The sequence below is a fragment of the Schistocerca piceifrons genome, chromosome 7 (genome assembly GCF_021461385.2).
Source record: "Schistocerca piceifrons isolate TAMUIC-IGC-003096 chromosome 7, iqSchPice1.1, whole genome shotgun sequence".
In the NCBI taxonomy this organism is placed as follows: domain Eukaryota; kingdom Metazoa; phylum Arthropoda; class Insecta; order Orthoptera; family Acrididae; genus Schistocerca; species Schistocerca piceifrons.
The window spans coordinates 580,524,860-580,552,734 of record NC_060144.1 but is presented as its reverse complement, the minus strand read 5'-3'; positions in this window follow the sequence as shown (position 1 = coordinate 580,552,734).

Sequence of the window (27,875 nt, the reverse complement as noted above, 5' to 3'; positions counted from 1 at the left end):
ACACTGCCTATGTTGGCAGCAAGTTCCGAGCGTATTATATTCGCTGCAGAAGTTCTGAGGAGATGTTTTATTGATCATTTAACATTCTTATCTAGTTCTGAGGATTTTGCATCTACATCCACATCTGTACTCCACAAGCCTTTATGCATCACTGTCGCTTCGCCAGCCGTTGTGGCCGAGCGGTTCTAGGCGCTTCAGTCCGGAACCGGGCTGCTGCTACTGTCGCAGGTTCGAATCCTGCCTCGGGCATGGGGTGTGTGTGATGTCCTTAGGTTAGTTAGGTTTAAGTAGTTCTAAGTCTAGGGGATTGGTGACCTCAGATGTTAAGTCCCATAGTGCTTAGAGCCATGTAAACCATCACTGTCGCTTTCCTTTCATCTGTCCCAGTCGCGAATAGATCGCGAGAAGAACTATTGCCGGTAAGCCGCCTTGTGAAATGGAACCTCTCTAATTTTATCTTCACGGTATTCTTGCAATATGTACGTAAGAGGACGCAATATACATTGCCGGGAAAACTAGTACACCTTTTTATAAGCTCCCATTTCACTTAAGAGTTATTGCTGGAACAGTGCGTATGGTGTAGACAACACGATTACATTTGCAGATAAATAGCACAGGTAGTTCTGAGGTGCCAGGAATCGACCCACGCTGAAGCACGTTGTGTAGCCTACACGGGCGTAGTGTAGCCGCTGACTCTGGCATCTAGTCGATCGTAACAGATGGCGAATACAGGGTGTTTCAAAATGAATTTACGTGTTTTAAGGCTCTGTAGCATTTATTACATTCAGCTTACAATTATAAACAACTCATCAAATGAAAGAGCAACCCAAACAGTTTTGTGTGTATACCTGTGCGCAAATAGAAGACTATGGAACGACGAAGAGTGACTGAAGAACGTGTTGAACGAGTGAGTCCCAAGAGTGGCCCCAAGAAATCAGTTCGGAAGGCTAGTAGTGAATTAACAGTTCCAGTGACTTCTGTGTGGAGACTTTTAAGGACACACTTACAATATCCTTGTTGTTTACAACGGTTACAAGTTCTAAAACCTACAGACTCCGGTTTACACGCCAATTTTGGAAACGAAATGTTAAATGAAACAACAAGTTTACTGTTACCAGTCACCGTTTTATTTTTTCCACGACGCGTTTCGAAGGTTTAAACCTCCATCATCAGGTGGATTTACATTAGTTAGCATTACATATGTGTGTATGTTGTGTTACGACATTTGGAGGAACTTGTGGCACTGCCTAGTGGAGAAACAAGACACTATTTCAGAATATGGTTTTGGATAACTTTTGACAAAAAATTAAACTGATATTTAATGGTAAACTTTAATAAGTAAACTAGAGTACCTCCAGTGGTCACAGGTTCCTTTTTCTATCGTAAACAAATATGGCGTCTGGAATCAACTGGGTGCAAGGTTCGTACAGCAGAAGAGAAGACATAATCGCAAAGTGCAAAGGATATACATTGTAACAACATTATTGCAGAATAATCGTTTAAACCATTTGGAGGTGTTTGTTTTGAGGTGTCAAATATATGTGTGTGTACTTCAGGTGGTATATAAATCCAATTTTGAAAGGTTGAAACAGCTAAACATTCGTACTCGTTTATGCAATCAGGTGAAATGTTAAAATGGCTTAAACTTCATACTTGCTAATAACAATTAGGTAAAATGTTACAGGCTTGAATTACAATGATCATATTGGCTACAGCAGTAAAATCATACATGGATGACACTCTTTGAAGAAAGAGAGAGAGAGAGAGAGAGAGAGAGAGAGAGAGAGGAAGGAGTGATTATATGAGAGCAAACATTTACATGGCAAGGAGTCTTAAGATTACATGTTGCATATATTAGCTGCCTAAAGGTTGGGGCAATACACTGGTTAATGTTATAAAATATGCAGATAGATATACATTTGTGCCAGTAGTTGATGTACATACAGTTTTAAGCTGACAGGGGGTACAAGCTGTTGGTGTGATGAATTATCTGTGAATGAGGTCAATCTCTTGTACTCTTGGCGGCTGTCAATATTTATGGTAAATATTAGGATATGTGCACGTGTGTGTGTGTGTGTGTGTGTGTGTGTGTGTGTGTGTGTATTTTAAGAGTGTAGGCAGTTGCTGAAAACAGAGATGATACTATTGCAAATATTGTCATTTTTGTCATTTAAGATGGATTTTGGTTGTTTCATTTGGTGTTTGTATATTTGGAGTGTTTCAAGGATGTCTAGTTTTCTGCCTTACTGTGTGACGACGAACATTTTCTGGGTAGTGTCGTCTTGAGTGATGAATCGACATTTCACCTAAGTGGAAATGTGAACACGCATAAAGTGCGCATCTGACGGTCAGTAAATCCCAACTATGTGGTATATTCGCAAGAGAGACCCCTAAATTGAATGTTTTGTGTCATATCCCGGCGGAAAATTTACCGCCGTTTCTTTGTCGGTGAAGCAACTGTATGTGGTATTTCTTACCTTGATGCACTAGAACTATGGATCTTTCTCAGCTGGAAGAAGCTGAATAACAGTTTCTCTGCAAGATGGTGCACCGTCTCACTGACGTAACTCAGTAAGCGATTGGTGAAACGACATTGTACCCGACCGCTGGACTGGATGTCAGGAGCTAGTTTTTCATGACCTCATGTTCACACACTCTCTGACGCTATCCGATTTTTACCTTTGGGTGTTGATAAAGAATCGCCTCTATGTGCCTTCGCTATCAACAGAACTACCTGACTTTAGAAACAGCGTTGTCGCAACAATTACTCGAGACACACTCATCAAAGTTTGGGAAGAACTCGCCTATCGATTCGATGTGTGACAAATGGTGCTCACATTGAACACTCTTAGGAAAAACTGAGTTGCTCTTTAATTTGATGTATTATTTCTAATTGTCACGTGAATAATACAAATGCAACAATCTTAAAACTCATGTATTCATGCCGGCCGCTGGTGGCCGAGCGTTTCTAGGCGCTTCAGTCTGGAACCGCGCGACCGCTACGATCGCAGGTTCGAATACTGCCTCGGGCATCGACGTGTGTGATGTCCTTAGGTTAGTTAGGTTTAAGTAGTTCTAAGTTATAGGGGACTGATGACCTCAGAGTTAAGTCCCATAGTGCTCAGAGCCATTTTTTTCATATATTCATTTTGAAATACCCTGTACTGTCCTGGCCGGCACCGGTGACCGTGCGGTTCTAGGCGCTTCAGTCCAGAGCCACGCGGCTGCTACTGTCGCAGGTTCGAATCCTGCTTCGGGCATGGATGTGTGTGATGTCCTTAGGTTAGTTAGGTTTAAGTAGTTCTAAGTTCTAGGGGACTGATGACCTCAGATCTTAAGTCCCATAGTGCTCGGAGCCATTTGATCTTTTGTACTGTCCTGGGATACGTTATGCCACGCCTGCTCGACCTGATTGCGTAGTTCTGTAAGAGTTGTTGGTTGACGCGTCACACGAGTCAATTCTCGTGCCATCATATTTCACACGTGCTCGGTTGGACACAAATCTGGAGAGCATGCTGGCCAGGGAAATGGCTGCACGTCTTGCGGAGAACTTTGAGTTTCACGGGCACCGTAAGGCTGAGTGTAATTGAGTTGTGGCAACACATCACCTTCCTTTTGCAAGAATGGCAAAGGAACGGGTCTAAGAACTTTCTCTGCAGAAAGACCAAAGGTGAACAGAGAGTGTTGTAGCTTGTCGCACCTCCGACCATGAGGCCTGGAGTGGAGCCAGTGTGACTTTTGGACGAATCCACTCTACGAGGCAGTGCTCACCAGGTCTACATCATATGCGCAAATGACTATCAACTGCGCGCGGGCAGAATCTGCTTTCATCGCTGAAGACCACGGGACGCCATTCCACCTTCCAGGTGATTCTCTGGCGACACCAGCACACTCGTGCACGTCGATGCTGTGGCGTGAGTGGAAGACAGACTAGAAGTGTGCCAGCCCGTAGTCCCACCGCTAGTAACCAGTTCGCGGCAGTTCACGTTGACATGTCTGGGCTCACAATCCCGCTTCTCTGTACTGTGGGAGCTGTACGATCTGCCACTGCTGCTTTTGCAATACGACGATCCTGGCGCGCATCTGTGATGCGTGGACGTGTATGAGAACGTTCACGCAATCACACACACCAGCATGGTTGCACAGGTTTCGTAACTCGACCAACTTGTGTGGCATATCTCCGAATGGACCATCCCGCGACATGGACCACCCCGCAAGAAGCACGAGTGCTTCTCTGTGGCATGGTTTCCTGCATGCTTCACTCTTTTTCCACCACACTGAGCCTTCTGGCCGTGAGCGTTCCCTATTAAAGGGTAGAAACGGATGGTGCTCTGGAATCTATGCCACTACGGCAGCTGTTGGCGGACGACGTTGAAGCAATTATCAGTAAATAAAACGGTGACTGGTAACAGTAAACTTGTTGTTTCATTTAATGTTAGTAACAGTCACGGTAAAGCCTAACCTAAAAATGTTCGCATTTTAAATTATCAGTAAATATGTGATCAAAAGTAACCGGACACATGGCTGAAAAAAGTTCGTGGCGCCCTCCATCGGTAATGCTGCAATTCAAAATTGAGTTGACCCACCCTTAGCCTTGACGATAGCTTCCATTCTCGCAGGCATACGTTCAGTCAAGTGCTGGAAGGTTTATTGGGGAATAGCAGCCCATTCTTCACGGACTGCTACAGTGAGGAGAGGAATCGATGCCGGCCTGTGAGGCCTGGAACGAAGTCGGCGTTCCAAAACATCCCAAAGGTGTTCCATAGGATTCAGTCAGGACTCTGTGCAGGCCAGTCAATTACAGGGATGTTGTTGTCGTATAACCACTCCCCCACAGGCTGTGCAATATGAACAGGTTCTCGATCGTGTTAAAAGACGCAATCGCCATCCCTGAATTACTCTTCAACGGTGGGAAGCAAGAAGGTGCTTAAAACATCAATTTAGGCCTGTGGTGTGACAGTGCCACGCAAAACAACAAGCAGTGCAAGCCCCCTCCATTAAAAACCCGACCACACCATAACACAACCGCCTCCGAATTTTAATGTTGGCATTACACACTCTGGTAGACGATGTTCAACGGGCATTCGCCATACCTACACCCCGCCATCGGATAGCCACATTGTGTACCGTGATTCGTCACTCCACACAACGTTTTTCCACTGTTCAATCGTACAATGTTTACGCTTCTTACACCAAGCGAGGTGTCCTTTGGCATTTACCGGCGTGATGTGTGGCTTATAAGCAGCCGCTCCACCATGAAATCCAAGTTTTCACACCTTCCCCCTAACTGTCATAGTACTTGCAGTGGATCCTGATGCAGTTTGGAATTCCTGTGTGATGGTCTAAATAGACGTCTGCCTGTTACACATTACGACCCTCTTCAACTGTCGGCGGTCTCTGTCAGTCAACAGACGTGTTCGGCCAGTATGCTTTTGTGCTGTACGTGGCCCTTCACGTTTCCACTTCACCATCACATCGGAAACAATGGACCTAGCGTTATTTTAGGAGTGTGGAAATCTCGCGTTCAGACGTATGACGCAAGTGATACCCAGTCACCTGACAACGTTCAAAGTCCGTGAGCTCCACGGAGCGCCCCATTCTGGTCTCTCACGATGTGTAGTGGCTACTGAGGTCTCTGGGATGTAGTACCTGGCAGTAGGTGGCAACACAAGGCACCTAATATAAAAAACGTATGTTTTTCTATTGTCAGGATACTTTTGATCACATAGTGTATATACTATCCCCCAGGTGGCATTTGCCTTAATAAGATGAAAATCGACGTCATTTTTCTAGGTTTAATATTTTTTTCTCGAGGTGTAATACTTCTCGCGAAGCAAAATTAAGAAAGGCAACTGCTGCAGGACGAGAAGGAAACGTAATTAAGAGATTTACTCTACATAATTTTGACAGTGAATTTTGATTATTTAAACTCCAAAGGATCAGTTTTACTTCCAAAGTTAACGAAGATAGCTATTTTATAAATGATAGAGAGCAGCAATCAGTCGTCCTCTTTTTAGATTTTGGTTAGTGCCTAGCCATTATCAATGGATTATTTTTTAATCTTGATGCATTTTAGTTCCCTGTTGTTTGGGCGTCAGTCACAGTTCTTTGAATACTCAAAGATAGTATTTAAGGAACTGTGACTAACGCCCGAACAACATGGAACTAATTTGCATCGAGATTAAAAAATAGTCTATTGATAATGGCTAGGCACAAAGCGAAATATTTATTTGCATAATAAAACCAGCAAAAAAAGGACGATTGATTGCTGGGTTCTGTCATTTATAAATTACATAACAGTCGCTGACTGCACCCACTCTGCTAATGGAAGGTAACATGATGAAAATAACTATGTCAGAGTTTGGTAGCGAACTTCAAAGTACATAAACGACAAAAAATCTCATAAATAATTTCGTAAAAATTGATGGAACAGACTGTAATTATGCTCAATTATAAATGGAAAGCCAATCAAATTCTCACTTCATCATTAATATGCTGTAATATACCGTTTTAGTGAATACAAACGTAGTTTGCATAATTGGACAGCTGTTCAGTTAGAACTTCTGGCCAACTGCATGCCTTGCCCAGTATGGCGAAAGAGTAGCCTTGTTATGTATGGTGCGCCGACATTCAGAATCTAATGGCGGACACTAACAAATTTATCCAGAGTACCACATACCACAACAAAACATTGAAATTCACCTGATAAAAAACAGCACACCTAAATCAAAGCACACCCCTCCAAAATATACGAAATAACATATGCGAAAGCTGTAATACAATAAAAAAGAACAGAGGTAGCAAATAGTACTGACTATTTTCAATGGCGAGCATAATAACGTCAATACAGATTGAGATACGCTTCACTGAAATTACTAATTTTAAAGGAAGCAAATATCAAGAAAAGTGCCTTACAACAACAAAAGAAATTACAACTTTACCATGCCTTGGAAACGCCGTGTATACGGAGTGTTAAGAAGGCAAGTGCAGATATTGCTATTGATGGGTAAGGACAGTATACTGAACAACTTACATCAGTATTTAGTTCGTTTGTAGTCTGATAATTATAGGTATCGCGATAGTATGTTTCAAGGTTGGTTATTTCCTTTGAGTACATGTGGTACAAGCAAGCCATTAACGTTATTTTCCCCTGGGCAGCAGGGGATGTGTGGACACATTGATGTAAAACGGATAATCTATACTGACAGGCGTAGTACACAGTGCAGTTACGACGGTGCAGCAAACATCAGGAAGTAAAATTTCTTTCGCTTTTCGACGGATATTTGCAATTTCGTTTTTGCATTGACTAGTTGGAGCCAATATAGACAATTAGAGCTCGACATTTCTTTCATGAAACATCTGGTTTCCGTCACAAACAAAATAATAATTAAAGCGGAATTTTACGTGTCCATTCAATAGAGCTGTCCCAGATTAGTCCAGCGCGGTATGTGTTTTAGCGATATGAATTAACAGGGACAGTAAAACTCGAAGAGTAACCTGAACTCCAGCCACGAAAGTACCCTCCTGGCCCGCCAAGTATGCGTGTTTTACTGTCCGTGTTAATTACATATCGTCAAAACAGATATTGGGCGAGACTAATCAGGGACCGCTCTGTCGAATGAGCATGTAAAATTTCGCTTTAAAAATCATTTTGTTTGTAGCGGGGAAGGAATCTGCGCTGTCCGTCAGCACTGGGCATCGCATGGCAGACGCGATCAGCACTATTTCCTTGGGCTGAATCCAGATACGTAACACAAAAACGGAATTGCAAATATCTGCCTGAAAACGAGAAAGAGGGCCTGACGACTCTTGAGACAGACACCCTGCATATACAGGGTGGTACATTGATCGTGACCAAGCCAAATATCTCATGAAATAAGCGTCAAACGAGAAAACTACAGAGAACGAAACTTGTCTAGCTTGAAGGGGGAGACCAGATGGCGCTATGGTTGGCTCGCTAGGTCAAACGGATATCAACTGCGTTTTTTTTAAATAGGAACCCCCATTTTTTATTATATATTCGTGTAGTAGTAAAGAAATATGAGTGTTTTAGTTGGACCACTTTTTTCGCTTTGTGACAGATGGCGCTGTAATAGTCACAAACATATGGCTCACAATTTTAGACGAACAGTTGGTAACAGGTAGATTTTTTAAATTAAATTACAGAAAGTAGGTACGTTTCAACATTTTATTTCGGTTGTTCCAATGTAATACATGTACCTTTGTGAACTTATCATTTCTGAGAACGCATGCTGTTACAGCGTGATTACCTATAAATACCACATTTATGCAATAAATGCTCCAAATGATGTCCGTCAACCTCAATGCATTTGGAAATACGTGTAACGACATTCCTCTCAACAGCGAGTAGTCCGCCTCCCGTTATGTTCGCACATGCATTGACAATGCGCTGACGCATGTTGTCAGGCGTTGCCTCGGTGGACGATAGCAAATATCCTTCAACTTTCCCCATAGGGAGAAATCCGAGGACGTCAGATTCGGTGAACGTGCGGGCCGTGGTATGGTGCTTCGACGACCAATCCACCTGTCAGGAAATATGCTGTTAAATACCTCTTCAACTGCACACGAGCTATGTGCCGGACATCCATCATGTTGGAAGTGCATCGCCATTCTGTCATGCAGTGAAACAACTTGTAGTAACATCGGTAGAATATTACGTAGGGAATCAGTATACATTGCACCATTTAGAATGCCATTGATACAATGGGGACTAATTATCCTTCCTCCCATAATGCCGCACCATACACTAACCCGCCAAATTCGCTGATGTTCCATTTGTCGCAGCCATCGTGGATTTTCCGTTGCCCAATAGTGCATATTACGCCGGTTTACGTTACCGCTGTTGGTGAATGACGCTTCGTCGCTAAATGGAATTTTAATTTAAAAAACCTACCTGTTACCAACTCTTCGTCTAAAATTGTGATCCATAAGTTTGTGACTATTACAGCGCCATCTATCACAAAGCGAAAAAAGTGGTCCAACTAAAACACTCATATTTCTTTACTACTACACGAATATATAATAAAAAATGGGGGTTCCTATTTAAAAAAAAACGCAGTTGATATCCGTTTGACCTAGCGAGCCAACCATAGCGCCATCTGGTTTCCCCCTTCAAGCTCGACAAGTTTCCTTCTTTGAAGTTTTTTTCGTTTGACGCTTATTTCGTGAGATATTTGCCCCGGTCACTATCAATGGACCACCCTTTATATTACACAAATTGATTTCGTCAACATATGTGATACATAATGACCACTACTAAAAGTTATCTAGTTATGTCGCTTAACACTAATAATTAGAGGGCAAGAGTTGTTTCTTGATATTTCCTTAAATTGCAAGTACTGGAATCTTTCTTTTTTCCTCCTTCGTTTTATTTTTCTTCTTTTATCAGTCAGACGTCAAAATACTTCGGGGAGAATATCCGAATACTGCCGAGAAATAGTCGGGAGCTTCTAATTTTGGTGCGGGTTGGAGAGAGTGAGAGCAGATTTTGTGAACTGAGATGCGTCGGTTCTCGATTGTGTCCAGGAGGAATAGTGTTTGATTACGCGAAGGTGGTTTGAACCTGACATTTAACCCAGATTGCCTTCACGCAGTCCGATTTTTCGATACAAATGCCTAACGGACCTAACTGAATATTGAAAGGGAAATGGATGAAGGAAAGTGGGTTATGGTGATGGTTATCAGATCTGCGATTGAATATATTAGTATCCTCCCGAAAACAACACAGATACAGCTATAAAGAGCTGCCCTGTAACATAGTCGGCATACAACGGAAAAACACTGTGGTTACTCAAAGAAAAGAATAAAAAAAGGGATTTCATTATAACACATCAGTATATTCTGAAATAATCCATACCACTACGCATGGACAAATAACTATGGAATATAAAACTTACATTTTACACTTCTTACGCACATTCCGTGCTACGACAATGTCCTTTCTTGTATATCCAATATTTTCGCAAAATTAATTCTCTTTGCGCGCGCGTGAATATTTCATAGCGTCGCACTGTTTGTCGAAGCGTTCGTTCGAAAATTTACATTACTGGTACACAAATGTTATATAAAACTTGCAGCGATGCTACACTGCACTTCTTAACACGTCAGCATCGAAACAGTAAAAGGTAACCAAGTCTTTAGAACTATTCATAACAAAAGACAAAATTTTTATAATTCATATGTTTCGTATCTTATGAGGGTCGAGCGCTGCGGCAATGATTTGCATATCTGCGCTCGGCGGGTCATGGTGTTTATTTGAAGCACGCCCGGGTTCCCGGGTTCGATTCCCGGCGGGGTCAGGGATTTTCTCTGCCTCGTGATGGCTGGGTGTTGTGTGCTGTTCTTAGGTTAGTTAGGTTTAAGTAGTTGTCAGTTCTAGGGGACTGATGACCATAGATGTTAAGTCCCATAGTGCTCAGAGCCATTTGAACCATTTTTTATTTGAAGCAGTTAATACCGGACTCGTGTCTTTGGGGGTGTAGACACACATTACAAAAATATTTCTTTTCCTGACATTAGCGCTATGATGCGTAACATTTTACCAACTACAGCTCGATGGCTGTTCTTCTCTTTTATGACAGATATTTTATATACAGAGCATCCGAAACCCAATAATACTACAAGCTGGAGATATTTATCACTCACGAGTTTTACGTTTGCTTGATATTTCAAAATTACATTATCTTCCGTAGTCAGAAAAATTCTGTACACCGGTTAAGACGAGAAGAATCACAAAAAAAAAAAAACAAAAATCCATAACGTTTGACAACTTTCTTCCCGAAGTTAAAAAGTTATAGGAAATCTCAGGTCTCTTGTTGTTGACTTTCCCGTCGCATTTATATTCCCTCGCCACAAATATTTCAGGCATCAACGGTGGTTCTGCACATAGCTTGCGATAATGATTCCGTAATTAATGATGCCTTAACTCAACTCCTTAAGATCTGGGAAGATTTCTAGCGCCTTATTTACAGTAACACAAAGTCAGCCATCTGTTCAAGAAGAGTGGCTAGTGCCTATTAAAATATAGTCTTGACAATGAAACCATACTTCGCTCAATGCAAGCTTCTACTACTTCCATCAACAACCAGAAAGGCACGACCCAGTTACCTTGGAGCGTGCGTGTAGTGTAAAAAATCTAGCGTTGTCCGAAATACCAAAGAGTGTGCCCATTATCAGCTCAATCCATTACAAAACTCAGCTTCCTTTGATCGCCTGCAGGATTACTAACCATGAAATGGGGAAGTCCGATTTTAACACCTTCCCACGTCAATTCCAATAACAATTACTTTGTCAGATAACCAATTTACATACACGTCCAACAACAGTGTAACAAAATTATTTAAGATAACATGTCAAATCGAAAACATCTTGAGCTGTCTATATTTAAAATGCTATTTTACTCATGTACCAGTATCGGCGTTTTACTACGCCAGCTTCAGGCACCCTGGCCGACGCTATGAAAGAATCCAACCTCTTGTTCGATTGAAACAGGACCACGTAACGGGCCATCCTCCTCTAGCTTTACTTTTTCTTAACAGTAGTTGTCGACACCAATACTATTTTTCGAATTTTGATCTGGTCAATATAATCTCAGTTGCTTTTCTGAAAAATTTCATATAATTTTATAGACAGTATGTTTTATTTCAAGATAAAATTTATAAAAAAGTATTACTTTATGAAATATTTTAGTTTCGATACTATAATCGATAATTACTATTTCTGTACTGTTTACTATTTTTGTTTCTGGATTCATTTATGAAATAATAATCTAAATTAATAACGTAACTGAAACTAGTACAAATTCATTTGTTAAGAAAAATTGTAAACCCTTTGGAATATTGTTATTTCCGCAGAGTGTGGTAGTCTTAAGCATGCGTCTGATGTGATCAGCCGTATTTTTGTATTTTTAAGCGAACAATGTAATTTCTGCTTTGTTTATGTGAAAAATCAAAATTTTGTATGGTATACTAAAATATGAGAAAATATATCACGTAACAGCAACCTTCAAATTTATTACTTGAAACCAATCGTGAAGAGCTGATGTGAGATTCTCAGCTTCAAGAATCAGACACCTAGACAAGAAGAACTGGAGCCCCCCACCATGACAAGCTAAGGAAACTAGAAAGTTTATTGTAATCTTATCTCCTCTCAAATCTTCATAAAAGAGTTTGCTTATTAATTACTCGCACAGGACATTGTTTAATGTGGGCAATAGACGGAAGAAGGAATGAGGGAGGAGATTACAACCAGCATTCCGTAACTGGTAACTGTAGATTTCTTTTTTTAACGTTGATGCCACTGAAAGCTGGCACTGTTTCAGTTGAACAAGAGGTTGGATTCTTTCTTCACATCGGTGGTTCAAAAATGGTTCAAATGGCTCTGAGCACTATGGGACTTAACTTCTGAGGTCATCAGTCCCCTAGAACGTAGAACTACTTAAACCTAACTAACCTAAGGACATCACACACATCTATGCACGAGGCAGGATTCGAACCTGCGACCGTAGCGGTCGCGCGGTTCCAGACTATTGTGCCTAGAACCGCTCGTCCACTCCGGCCGGCTTCACATCGGTGAGAGTGCCTGAAGACGACGTAGTAAAAAGTCGAAGCTGGCCACATAAGTAAAATATCATTTGAACTGTAGACGGCTGAATATGTTTTCAATTTGACATTTTGTACTGAACATCCTGTAAAAAGGTGAACTTACGGAAATTATTGTCCAGCTTTCATTCAACAATCCCCAAGATCCCTATGTTAATCTCATCAGCAAATTCCGGAACCTACATTATCGGAACACCTTGCTAGTTACCTACGGTAATTTCATGATTTATAAGCATTCACTCTTTCCATAAGAGACTTACCACATCGCCAGTTTATCCCCGACTATCCTCTCGATCACAGAGGATAAATTCGTACCCAATGTGGCTAGGTGAGCTTAGTTCGCTCAACAACCGTGGATCATGCTCGGACGTTAAGTGTGGTCGGACGTTAGCTGTCCATAAGTTACAAGTTTTTGGATTTTTATTTCATTATAAAATTTGCAATTTTCGGAATAAAATGAAATATATGTATCACTTGTAAACTCACATGGGAAGTATTTTTTTTAAATATAATCTACACTGAAACTTCCTGGCAGATTAAAACTGTGTGCCCGACCGAGACTCGAACTCGGGACCTTTGCCTTTTGCGGGCAAGTGCTCTACCATCTGAGCTACCGAAGCACGACTCACGCCCGCTACTCACAGCTTTACTTCTTCCAGTATCTCGTCTCTTACCTTCCAAACTTTACAGAAGCACTCCTGCGAACCTTGCAGAACTAGCACTCCTGAAAGAAAGGATATAGCGGGGACATGGCTTAGCCACAGGCTGGGGGATGTTTCCAGAATGAGATTTTCACTCTGCAGCGGAGTGACATTTTCGCAGGAGAGCTTCTGTAAAGTTTGGAAGGTAGGAGACGAGATACTGGCAGAAGTAAAGCTGTGAGTACCGGACGTGAGTCGTGCTTCGGTAGCTCAGATAGTTCGGCGCTAGCGGCCGTGCGAAGCGGAGGTCCGATACTTCCGCCTGTGCGGCGTGTGCGAGTGTTTGTTTACTTGTGGACTTAGTCTGCACGCGGGCTAGTAACAACGATCATGGCGAACAAGTACAGGAAAACTACATTACGATTCAATTTCTGCAAAGACTACGAACGACCAAAGGCTTTAGCAGTGGAACGATTCATTCGAGAGGACGTCAAAATACCGCCAAACGATATTATCGGAATTCACCTATCCATCGTTAGTCCCACGGTATATGTTAAGATGGTAAATGACGCGGCGTGTGAGAGAATTCTACAGGTGACAAAAGCAGGTCTCCGATTTTGCCATAGTGACGGGAATGTCGGCACGGTAACTGTAGAACATGCTGGTCTGGGTATACGGACAATACGTGTTTTTGAGCTGCCATTTGAGCTCCCGGCTGACTAAGTTCTCGAGGCTTTTAAGCCATACGGCACAGTACATGGTCACACAGCAGAACGCTGGACACAATTCGCCACATACCCCGTTCTTAACGGAGTGCGGCAGATCACTATTGATCTTCAGAAGCATGTACCGTCCTATCTGACAATTGGTGGTTGTCGGGTGGTGGTGATTTACGATGGTCAACCACGTACATGTTCTGGATGTGGCCAGGAGGGACACCTCAGGTCGAACTGTATGCACCGGCGGATTACGCAACTGCCTTCAGATGTGCGGGAGCCGTCGCCGGCGATGACAGTACTACCGATCACCTATGCCAAAGCCCTCACTGCGTCCGCTGATGGCCGAAAGGACCCAGCCCCGGTGGAAGATCAAGAAACCTTGTAGCAGACGTCGGGATGACAGAGCATGCTGCTCCGCCGGGCATACAATCTACGGCGACAACATCAGATGAGACCGAACTCCCACCAAGCACACCGATAGTACAAGAAGCAGTTCCAGCCACTACGGATGCTGTTCCGTCTGAAACGCACTCTGAGACGACATCATTAGTTTCGACCGAACTCCCGCCAAGTTCAACGATGGGACTCGAAACACTTCCAGTTCCTACGGATGCTTTTCTGTCGGGCAGCCGTGATTCCCTGCAATCTGAGGACACGGACGGAAGATCACTCAAACAGCGTTCCCCGAAAGGGAGGAAACGGCGGCGTCGCACGACATCTCCTCGGGATGACTCCCCTTGCCCCGACGACGATGTGCCTGTGGACCAAGACGACACAACAGCCTCTACGAAACAGGATGAGGCACTGGGAACTGTTCGATCCGACCCACAGCGGTCTGTCACATTGACGGTACCGGGACGTGGTGATGCTGAAGAGAAATCACAGCCAGTTGGCTCTCCAGACGCAGATGCTGTGGCTATGGACACGAATATATCACAGCCTGAAAAGATGTGGTATGAGGATATTGAGGAGGCGCCGGACGTCATAAAGAGGCAGCCGGCACTCACGAAGACGGCCTAATAATTGCTGAAGGTGAAGGGAGAGGGACGAGAGAACGTCTTCCAATTCAGCCCCCGGCGCCGGTGCAGGGAGATGTTGTTGCGCCTCGACAGAGTGGGATTCAACGCCATGCGAACCGTATTGCGACATTAAATATCAATGACGTGCGTTCACCGGCCAAAATACACCTATTGAAGGAAACGGTTTGGGCATCTGATGTGGATATTGCTTTGCTGCAGGAAGTCCACATAGCTGCACTCCCATACATCGCAGGCTACCAATCCTATTCGTCTCATGGAGATCACAATGGGAGTGGGGTGGCAGTTTACGTGCGAGATTGATTCCCAGTGGAAAACGTGTGTTATCTTCCGTCGGCCAGGGGAATGGCTTTCACGACGTTTGGGACACGCATCATCAATCTTTATGCACCGTCGGGAAACAATCGGCGGCGGGAAAGGGCGCGATTTTATGCAGAAGACATTGCTCCACTATTCCATGGACGTTCTGAATGTGTAATAATTGGTGGAGATTTCAACTGTGTTCTCAGCCAGAAAGACCAATGGCCGCAAGCAAACATCAGCCAGGAGTTGCGAATCGCTGTCAACGACCTTGTACTTAGTGACACGTGGGAATTACGACATGGAGCTGCACCGGGATACACCTATGTGACAAGTCATTCGGCGAGCAGATTAGATCGCATTTATATCTCACGGGCTCATGCAAATGATGTCCAGGACGCGGAACGCTGGCCATTGGCATTTTCCGATCACAGCGCTTACATCTGTACGGTGCTTCTTCCCCGTAGAGAGGTGTGGAACAGTAAGGCCCCGTGGAAACTAAACATTCAACATCTACATGATCCTGAATGGCGTCAACGGATCCTTGAGACATGGACGATGTGCGAGCGAAGGGTTGGAAGGTATGCGACGAAGCTTGATTGGTGGCCGACTTGTGCTAAACCGGCGCTTCGCCGTACGTTCATCTCATATAGCAGGGAGATGGCAGAATGGCGCCGCCGTACCACCGACTTTTATTTTGCAGCACTGCGCGACCTGGACGATGGCCCGCCGGGACAGGACGTCTGGATCGAACGCAAAAGGATAAAAGCTAAACTAGTGCCTTTAGCTCGGAAACATCTTCAGGGAACCATGGTGCGCGCCAGATGTCACGATACGATAAGGCACGAGATTCCTTCCATGCACCACGTCGTGAATGAACGAAAGCACCGACGACGAGTTTTGGTACGGGAATTAATTACCCGCGAAGACCGAAGAGTGACGCGTCAAGCGGACATTGTCTCTGCATTCGTCGACCAATACCAACACATCTGTCGGGAAGAAGCAGCCTCTTTCGATGACCTCGACCGTATAGCCACGTCCGTCTCCCGTACACTGACGGTGGAAGCCGCGGGAACCTTACTGGAAGCCATTAGCTGTGAGGAAGTACATGATGCGATCGCACAAGGTGCGTTGAATCGGTCCCCAGGCATTGATGGGCTTCCTGCTGAATTCTATCGCGAATTTCGCAACGAAATGGCACCGCGATGGACGGAAATGTACAACGAGATGTTAAATTCCGATGCGCCTATTCCACCGGCTTTTATGGAAGGCCTTCTGGTGCCAGTACATAAACCGAAGCCAGAAATTACGGTCACACATTATCGCCCCATCACCCTGCTTAATGCCGACTATAAGATCTTTGCACGGTTGCTAGCGTCCCGATGTCGTATGTTAATTCGTAGCGTTCTCTCTCCGGAACAGACGACACCGGGTGGATCGGTGAATGTGCAAACAGCTACTGGCGAATGCCGTGATGTGATAGCGCTAGCGGAGGAGTGCCGGCTTAAAGCGGCGATGGTGGCGGTTGATTTTGACAGTGCTTTTGATAAGGTGCGCCACAACTATCTGTATGCTGTACTGGAACAAATGGGTTTTCCAGACCGTTTTACTGGTCTCATTAGAAGGATTTACGGGGGCACACAATCCTTGGTACAGGTTAATGGGACAGGGCTGCCTTCTTTCGATGCTGCTGTTCGCGATAGCGTTGGAACCATTAATTGGGAGGCTCACCAATTCTCTTTCTGGGATGGAACTACGGGGCTACACCTTCAAATGTCGTGCCTATGCGGACGACCTCCTGCTGCTCGTTCGTTCTGAGGAAGAGGTGAAGACGGTCCTTGAACTGTTGTTGGACCACAGTGTGACGGCGGGTAGTGCAGTGAACATGAACAAATCGGCGGCAATGCCGGTGGGAAGGGGCCTTACGCCGGAAGAAATCAGTCCGTTTCCTTATGTGCAACGATTCCGCTATCTCGGCATAGACTTTACCTCATCTGTAAAACATACTGCAGCAGTTAACTACCGACGTATTTTACAGACAACACGTACCATGGTCCGACAACATCTCCTACGGCGCCTTGATCCTTTGCAGCGAGTCGAGTACCTGAACACTTATGTGGTTTCTCGAATGGTGCATATTTCGCAGATCCTGCCCCTACTACTCACGCTCGGACGTCGACTTCAATCAGCACTAGGCTATTTCGTGATGATTGGATCGCCCCTCAAGGTGCGATACGAAACGCTCACTCTCCCTACGGATAAGGGGGGACTCGGACTTAACGAATGTTCACTGCCGTGCGACGGCGCTCCATCTAGCCACAATGTATAAACAATGGCGTAGCGGGCGTGATTCCCTTACATCCCGCCTACTGGATCTCCTGGTTCCAGCGTCCCTCACACCTCCGGTGGCGGTGGGCAACATTACGCCACATTTTGCGCATGTCTCAACATTTATCGTGGAACTTAGTTATATCAGAGACGAGCTTCCGCGCGCGAGACCGCCATGCGCGAAGGATTTTTATGTTTGGCTGCTACGACGGATAAGTTGTAATGTAATTGAACTGAAACACCCCAGGTTGCATTGGTCGAAGATTTGGAGACATGTGCACCAAAAATTCTTTCCTACCTTCGTTCGGGCACTGTGGTTCTCTGTCGCCTGTGGCAAGTTCAACACCCACCAACGGCTCCATGCAATTGGACTAGTGGACACTCCACTATGCCCGAAATGTCACCAAGTGGATGACGACCATCACCGCTTAACTTGTATCGCGGTGGAGGACGTCTGGCTCGTAGGAAGACAGATGGTGGCTTGCTACCTCCGTGTGACCCCGCAACATATTACACCTGCTTCCTTCTTACATCCGGAGAGTGACTACTTTCCGGCGACTAAATCACAGTCGATCATCTGGATCAAAGGTTGGACGATCGCGTACCTCTATGGGGATACTGCCACGTCGCGACTTGACTTTTGGTATTTCTTGCAGCAAGCACACAATGAGGTTCATAGATGGTCACACTATCGGAAAACCTTTGCCAATTATCTTCAGGCAGTCTTCCTTGACCCGCCCCCACGCAGTTTGAATGTGCCGGGTGCAGTCGGTGTGCACATTTGACAGCTGATGATGAACCTCACGCTTCTCTCACCACTCACTATGTAATGCACATACTATACGATGAAATGGTCTATATGTTCCTTTTAACAGAGTGGTCTTTGTTGAAAATAAAAAAAAATAAAATAAAAAAAAGATGGTAGAGCACTTGCCGGCGAAAGGTAAAGGTCCCGAGTTCGAGTCTCGGTCGGGCACACAGTTTTAATCTGCCAGGAAGTTTCATATCAGCGCACACTCCGCTGCAGAGTGAAAATCTCATTCTGGATAATCTACACTGGTTCAAGATGGTATAATTTTTACGTGCATTACTTTAAGATCTAATAAAATCGGCCATTTTTTAATGTAGAAGGCTGTGGACCGCTGTGTTATAAAGGTTAACAGTGTTGGTCATGTCCAGATGAGGATGGTCTTCCTGACGGCAAAACCATAAGATGCAGGCTGACAGACAAAATGATTGTTGAACTACAGCAGTATTATGGGTTGGCCATTAGAAATAGTACTGAGGATTTGTTGAAAATGAAGCGGGCAGTATGGGCTACCTTCTTCCACAGACTGTCACCTGATGAAAAACCAGTACACCACCTTTGCCCTCCTGGACCCGCCTCATCGTGCCATTATCGCAACCCAGTACTCAAACAGTTCATACAGCCATAAACATTCCATCCCAGCAGCAGTCATGGATCTCATAATATTACATGGACTCGATTACCAAAAAATGTTTTTGTTGGAATGAAGATACTGAGGGGTTCAGTGATGCTGTTATTGCTTTTAATGGAGGCAACATTGGTAGTGTGAAAGTGCTACAGCATATGGGAGTTAACCCTGGAGCAAACTGCATCAGAGAACTTGAACGGATGGACAAGGTTCTCATTGATAAAGCAGTCCAGAAAGAGGAAAAGAAGAAAAAACTTGGAAAAAAGATCAAGAGGATTATATACAGTATGGTGCAGGGTGCTTCTGAGTGACTAAAAATAAAAAATTAAACATATATTAGGTGAGTTACAGTCTTTTGAAATTTTAGAAGCCGTTCCTGAAAATCTACATTTTCTGTTGCATTTTCTCCTAAATCTCAGAAACCACATCGAGTAGAGTATTCAGATTTTCAGAGAGTAATAACATACATATTCTGAGTCTACTGAACCGAAAGAAGAACATAATGTTATGTATAATTAAAATTATTTAGGATAGCGTACAAAATGCACACAAAATTTTAACCGTGTAATTAAAACGTTGTACAACATTTCCTAAAACAGTGGCTGAAATGCAATTGTTGTAGTTCAGTAGACTCAGATCATAGCGTTTAATGTCCTGTAAAAGTTTCATGACAATGGCTACTGTGGTTCCTGAAATACAGGAAGCCAATTTACTAAAATTAACATTGTCGGAATGTTGTTGTTGTTGTGGTCTTCAGTCCTGAGACTGGTTTGATGCACCTCTCCATGCTACTCTATCCTGTGCAAGCTTCTTCATCTCCCAGTACCTACTGCAACCTACATCCTTCTGAATCTCCTTAGTGTATTCATCTCTTGGTCTCCCTCTACGATTTTTACCCTCAACGCTGCCCTCCAATACTAAATTGGTGATCCCTTGATGCCTCAGAACATGTCCTACCAACCGATCCCTTCTTCTAGTCATGTTGTGCCACAAACTTCTCTTCTCCCCAATCCTATTCAACACCTCCTCATTAGTTATGGAATCTACCCATCTAATCTTCAACATTCTTCTGTAGCACCACATTTCGAAAGCTTCTATTCTATTCTTGTCTAAACTATATATCGTCCATGTTTCACTTCCATACGTGGCTACACTCCATACAAATACTTTCAGAAACGACTTCCTAACACTTAAATCAATACTCAATGTTAACAAATTTCTCTTCTTCACCCACTATGTTTCCTTCTCTCCCTTTTCCTACTACCGAATTCCAGTCACTCATGACTATTAAATTTTCGTCTCCTTTCACTACCTGAATAATTTCTTTTATCTCATAATACATTTCATCAATTTCTTCATCTGCAGAGCTAGTTGGCATATAAACTTGTAATACTGTAGTAGGCGTGGGCTTCATGTCTATCTTGGCCACAATAATGCTGTTTGTAGTAGCTTACCCGCATTCCTATTTTTTATTCGTTATTAAACCTACTCTTGCATTACCCCTATTTGACTTTGTATTTATAACCCTGTATTTGCCTGACCAAAAGTCTTGTTCCTCTTGCCACCGAAGTTCACTAATTCCCACTATATCTAACTTTAACCTATCCATTTCCCTTTTTAAATTTTCTAACCTACCTGCCCGATTAAGCTACCTGACATTCCACGCTCCGATCCGTAGAATGCCAGTTTTCTTTCTCCTGATAACGACTTCGTACAAGCGCGCACAAAACTTAGAATATTACTGCTAGATTTCTTTTATTTGCGTACATACAACCAGTTGCTGAAGCAAAAGTTAATGCGACACCAAAATTGTGACTCAAAGGACCGTCACATGTTCTTTACTCGTCAGAAGTTACTACACACATCAAAAAAGTTTTTCATCACCTCGGTTCAGAGAGTTCCGGAAACTGTACAGAAAATTGGAATAGAGATCAACATAAACATCATTTCCGCACTTTTTATTGCACATGAAAACCACGCATTGTATGTTGTACCACCATACAGTGAGACCATATGAGATGGTGGTCCAAATTGCCGTATACACCGGTACCTCTGATATCCAGTAGCACATCCTCTTGCATTGATGCCTGCCTGTATTCGTCGTGGCATGCTATCCACAAATTCATCAAGGCACTGTTGGTCCAGATTGTCCCACTCCTCGACGACGATTCGGCGTAGATCCCTAAGAGTGGTTGGTGGGACACGTCGTTCATAAACAGATCTTTTCAATCTATCCCAGGTATGTTCGATAGGGTTCATTGTTTGGAGAACATGCTGGCCACTCTAGTCGAGCGACGTCGTTATCCTGCGAAGCTGCGCATCTTGCAGTCTATTGCGCACAGTTTGAGTCGTAACATGACGTCCTTTGGCTGCACGAAACGGGTTTCAAATGGTGACGTTGCTGTCAGGGATCCTCCGAGCAATAATCCGTACGTAGCGGTCATCCACTGCAGTAGTAGCCTTTGGGCGACCTGAGCGAGGCATGTCGTCGACAGTTCCTGTCTGTCTGTATCTCCTCCATGTCCGAACAACATCGCTTTGGTTCACTCAGAGACACCTGGACACTTCCCTTATTGAGAGCCCTTCCTGGCACAAAGTAACAATGCGGACGCGATCGAACCGCGGTATTGACCGTCTAGGCATCGTTGAACTATAAACAACACGAGCCGTGTACCTCCTTCATGGTGGAATGACTGGAACTGATCGGCCGTTGGAACCCATCCGTCTAATAGGCGCTGTTCATACATGGTTTTTTACATCTATAGGCGGGTTTAGTGACATCTGTGAACAGTCAAAGGGACTAGTGTATACAATATCCACAGTCAACTTCTGTCCTCAGGAGTTCTGGGAACCGGGGTGATGCAAAACATGTTTTCATGTGTGTATATCAGCATGCTCAGAAAGGAATCTGACTGGTATACAATCCGGACTGGAAGGCTTGAATTTATGAAGTGATTTGAGATGGTTCGCCACACTGATTATATCCACTTCTAATTTTTAATGTTGACAGCTGCTCCTGATTCGAATCCTGGAATATTTAATTCATTTTTTTTTTCGGTACCATTATCTGTACCCTTCGACCCTGTTCGACTTGCGAATAGTGCGTGGGAAGAATGACTGTCGGTAAGCCTCTGTATTGGCTATGTTTTCTCGAATTTTCTCCTCGTGATCAATACTCGAGATGTATGTGGGGGATTGGGTTATTTGGGGGAAGAGACTAGACAGCGAGGTCACTGGTCTGATCGGATTAGGGAAGGACGGGGAAGGAAGTCGGCCGTGACCTTTCAAAGGAACCATCCTGGTATTTGCCTGGAGTGATTTAGGGAAATCACGGAAAACCTAAATCAGGATGGCCGGACGCGGGATTGAACCGTCGTCCTCCCGAATGCAAGTCCAGTGTGTATGTGGGGGAAATAATACGTTGTCTGACTCCACCTAAAAAGTGCTGTCCCGAAATTTCAACGCCTCTCTTGTAACGTCCGCCAGTGGAGATTTTTTCACATCTGCATAACGCTCTCTCGCCAGCAAAACGATCCCGTTACGAAACGCGCCGCTCCTCGTTGGATCTTCTCTATTAGTCCTGCCAGGTAGGGATCCCAGATAGATGAACAGTACTCAAGAATCGAGCGAACAAGCGCCTTATATGCTACGTCTTTCGTGGATGAGTTAGCCGTATTTAGTAACTCCTCTTTAGAAGCACTTTCATTGTTATTGCGCAGTGATAGTATTGACTGTCTTCCCGCTGGTGTACTTTGCGTTTTGTCAGCTTTGGACCCTAAGTTACAACAACAGCAATTACGACAATATAAACCTTGTGTCGTATTTATCCAGTACGCTTATTCAAAAACCAAACGTCGTTACTTCGCATACTGGAAAATTCGTGTCAGTCAGTGAGGAAAATGACTGCAGCTACTCAATGTGCATACCCTGGCTGCTGCAGTAGTAGGGCAGCGATTCTAGATGGAAATCTCGATGGCCACTTTACACCCGTCGTCTACCCACAGAGCAGCATGATGCATTGGTTGCCAGAGGTAATGGAATCCTTATCAAGATGACGCGTGACACGCCACCTCGGAGAGCTGTGAGCAGTCAGCTGGTTTCAGCGCTAGTAACTCCGTTGCTGTGTATGCCAAGGTGGAAACCTATGCTGAAACAAGATGATGATATAAAGGCTTTCTTTTCACTTTCTATGTAGAGTGGATTGTTCGGGTGGTGGCGTCATTGTAGAGCTAGCGGCTTTTCAGCCAATTACTGAGCGAGTGAGGTAGTTGTTCAGAATAACAAAATAACACAATTGATACAGACAGTTATTTACTTGTTTACAGGACTAGTTTGCCACGCGGGGTAGCCGCTCGTTTTGAGGCGTCTTGACACGGTTCGCGCAGCTCTCCCCATCGTAGGTTCGAGTCCACCCTCGGGCATGGATGTGTGTGTTGTCCCTAGCGTAATTTAGTTTAAGTTTGGGTACGTAATGTGTAGACCTAGGGGCTGATGACCTCAGCAGTTTGGTCTCGTAGGAACTTACCACCACCACCACCAGTTAGACAAGAATGGGACAGGTGGTTGACTGTGGCCTTATAGTAGGAATGTCGTGAAATTTGCCTGGCTTAATTTAGGGAAACCACGGAATATATAAATCAGGACGGCTGGATGAAGATCACAGCCTGCTGCACCCTTCGGTATACAAGCTACCTCAATACCTAGTGTACATTACTGTTTTCCAAAGAAATTATTTAATAATAACAATGGCTGGTACTACACCGTTCATTCATTTCTCACTCTCAATCATTGCATACACTATGCACACATTATTTCATAAAGTGAGATTGCATATACCATCAGCTGATGTCAGGACCAGGTCCATAGCAACGATGTTTGTTTTCCATTTTGTGAACCGCAACTTCCTATTTGCTACGTTAAAAACTGTGTCGACATCCCCATCTAATGAATGAAATGTTGAGCTCAGAAATAAGGTAAGGTGTTAGTATTATACATTGCATGACTTTGGGACTAAGGTTTCTCAGAAAAAAAGGAAAAAACATAGTCTGAAAATGTTATGAGATATGATGTTTTATTATATTTATTATAATTTGTACCCGTTACATTTTTTACCAAACTCCTACTCTGTGTTATCTAACTAATCCTTCACTGAATAGAATGCATACCTGAACATGTACTTCTGGAATGCCATATTAAATAAGTCTGTTTTAGTAACCTCTTTAATCTCTTCGGTCAATTTATTGTACAGTTTTATTTATTGGCAGAAAATACTTTTTTAAGTTTTATGGTTATTGCGTCTTGGTAAATGTAAGTTCAAACTACATCTTATTCCACAGTCATGAACAGAGCAGTTTGTGCAATAATTATCCACGTTATTTTTGATGCATACGACTGATTGATAAATGTGCCCAAAATGTACATTTAAAAATACCGAGTGTTTTGAACACATCTTTACAATGAGCTTCACTGCTATTTTTGATTATTATTATTATGAGTCTTTTCTGTAGTTTGAAAACTGAATTCATATTTTTTGTATTTGTTCCCCAGTGAAAGTGTGATTGTTCATTTGTAATCGGAGTAAAGTGTATACAGCCGTAGTTCCCTAACATTGGCAGTACTTGCTTCTTATGGCCACAGGAGAATGCTGTACTCATTCTGTCGTTAAATAGGCCTTCACTGAACACACCCCATAACGCTTCTCGCTTTTAGTTCTACACCTACATCTACATCTACATCCATACACCACAAGCCACCTGACGATGTGTGGCGGAGGGTACCTTGAGTACCTCTATCGGTACTCCCTTCTATTCCAGTCTCGTATTGTTCGTGGAAAGAAGGATTGTCGGTATGCCTCTGTGTGGGCTCTAATCTCTCTGATTTTATCCTAACGGTCTCTTCGCGAGATATACGTAGGTTGTTGTTGTTGTGGTCTTCAGTCCTGAGACTGGTTTGATGCAGCTCTCCATGCTACTATATCCTGTGCAAGCTTTTTCATCTCCCAGTACCTACTGCAACCTACATCCTTCTGAATCTCCTTAGTGTATTCATCTCTTGGTCTCCCTCTACGATTTTTACCCTCCACGCTGCCCTCCAATACTAAATTGGTGATCCCTTGATGCCTCAGAACATGTCCTACCAACCGATCCCTTCTTCTGGTCAAGTTGTGCCACAAACTTCTCTTCTCCCCAATCCTATTCAATACTTCCTCATTAGTTATGTGATCTACCCATCTAATCTTCAGCATTCTTCTGTAGCACCACATTTCGAAAGCTTCTATTCTCTTCTTGTCCAAACTATTTATCGTCCATGTTTCACTTCCATACATGGCTACACTTCATACGAATACTTTCACAAATGACTTCCTGACACTTAAATCAATACTGGGTGTTAACAAATTTCTCTTCTTCAGAAACGCTTTCCTTGCCATTGCCAGCCTACATTTTATATCCTCTCTACTTCGACCATCATCAGTTATTTTGCTCCCCAAATAGCAAAACTCCTTTACTACTTTAAGTGCCTCATTTCCTAATCTAATTCCCTCAGCATCACCCGACTTAATTAGACTACATTCCATTATCCTTGTTTTGCTTTTGTTGATTTTCATCTTATATCCTCCTTTCAAGACACCGTCCATTCCATTCAACTGCTCTTCCAAGTCCTTTGCTGTCTCTGACAGAATTACAATGTCATCGGCAAACCTCAAAGTTTTTATTTCTTCTCCCTGAATTTTAATACCAACTCCGAATTTTTCTTTTGTTTCCTTTACTGCTTGCTCAATATACAGATTGAATAGCATCGGGGAGAGGCTACAACCCTGTCTTACTCCCTTCCCAACCACTGCTTCCCTTTCATGTCCCTCGACTCTTATAACTGCCATCTGGTTTCTGTACAAATTGTAAATAGCCTTTCGCTCCCTGTATTTTACCCCTGCCACCTTTAGAATTTGAAAGAGAGTATTCCAGTCAACATTGTCAAAAGCTTTCTCTAAGTCTACAAATGCTAGAAACGTAGGTTTGCCTTTCCTTAATCTTTCTTCTAAGATAAGTCGTAAGGTCAGTATTGCCTCACGTGTTCCAGTGTTTCTACGGAATCCAAACTGATCTTCCCCGAGGTTGGCTTCTACTAGTTTTTCCATTCGTCTGTAAAGAATTCGTGTTAGTATTTTGCGGCTGTGACTTATTAAGCTGATAGTTCGGTAATTTTCACATCTGTCAACACCTGCTTTCTTTGGGATTGGAATTATTATATTCTTCTTGAAGTCTGAGGGTATTTCGCCTGTTTCATACATCTTGCTCACCAGATGGTAGAGTTTTGTCAGGACTGGCTCTCCCACGGCCATCAGTAGTTCCAATGGAATATTGTCTACTCCGGGGGCCTTGTTTCGACTCAGGTCTCTCAGTGCTCTGTCAAACTCTTCACGCAGTATCTTATCTCCCATTTCATCTTCATCTACATCCTCTTCCATTTCCATAATATTGTCCTCAAGTACATCGCCTTTGTATAGACCCTCTATATACTCCTTCCACCTTTCTGCTTTCCCTTCTTTGCTTAGAACTGGGTTTCCATCTGAGCTCTTGATATTCATACAAGTCGTTCTCTTATCTCCAAAGGTCTCTTTAATTTTCCTGTAGGCAGTATTTATCTTACCCCTAGTGAGATAGGCCTCTACATCCTTACATTTGTCCTCTAGCCATCCCTGCTTAGCCATTTTGCACTTCCTGTCGATCTCATTTTTGAGACGTTTGTATTCCTTTTTGCCTGTTTCACTTACTGCATTTTTATATTTTCTCCTTTCATCAATTAAATTCAATATTTCTTCTGTTACCCAAGGATTTCTACTAGCCCTCGTCTTTTTACCTACTTGATCCTCTGCTGCCTTCACTACTTCATCCCTCAAAGCTACCCATTCTTCTTCTACTGTATTTATTTCCCCCATTTCTGTCAATTGCTCCCTTATGCTCTCCCTGAATCTCTGTACAATCTCTGGTTCTTTCAGTTTATCCAGGTCCCATCTCCTTAAATTCCCACCTTTTTGCAGTTTCTTCAGTTTTAACCTACAGGTCATAACCAATAGATTGTGGTCAGAGTCCACATCTGCCCCTGGAAATGTCTTACAATTTAAAACCTGGTTCCTAAATCTCTGTCTTACCATTATATAATCTATCTGATACCTTTTAGTATCTCCAGGGTTCTTCCATGTATGTGTATATATATGTAGGAGGGAGCAATCTACTGCTTGACTCTTCGGTGAAGGTATGTTCTCGAAACTTTGACAAAAGCCCGTACCGAGCTACTGAGCGTCTCTCCTGCAGAGTCTTCCACTGGAGTTTATCATCTCCGTAACGCTTTCGCGATTACTAAATGATCCTGTAACGGAGCGCGCTGCTCTCCGTTGGATGTTCTCTATACCTTCTATCAACCCTATCTGGTACGGATCCCACACTGCTGACCAGTATTCAAGCAGTGGGCGAACAAGCGTACTGTAACTTACTTCCTTTGTTTTCGGATTGCATTTCCTTAGGATTCATCCAATGAATCTCAGTCTGACATCTGCTTTACCGACGATCAACATTATATGATCATTCCATTTTAAATCACTCCTAATGCGTACTCCCAGATAATTTATGGTATTAACTGCTTCCAGTTGCTGACCTGCTATTTTGTAGCTAAATGATAAAGGATCTATCTTTCTGTGTATTCGGAGCACATTACACTTGTCTACATTGTGATTCAATTGCCATTCCCTGCACCACAAGTACATACGTACTTTGCAAGTTAACGGTAGTTGGTGCTC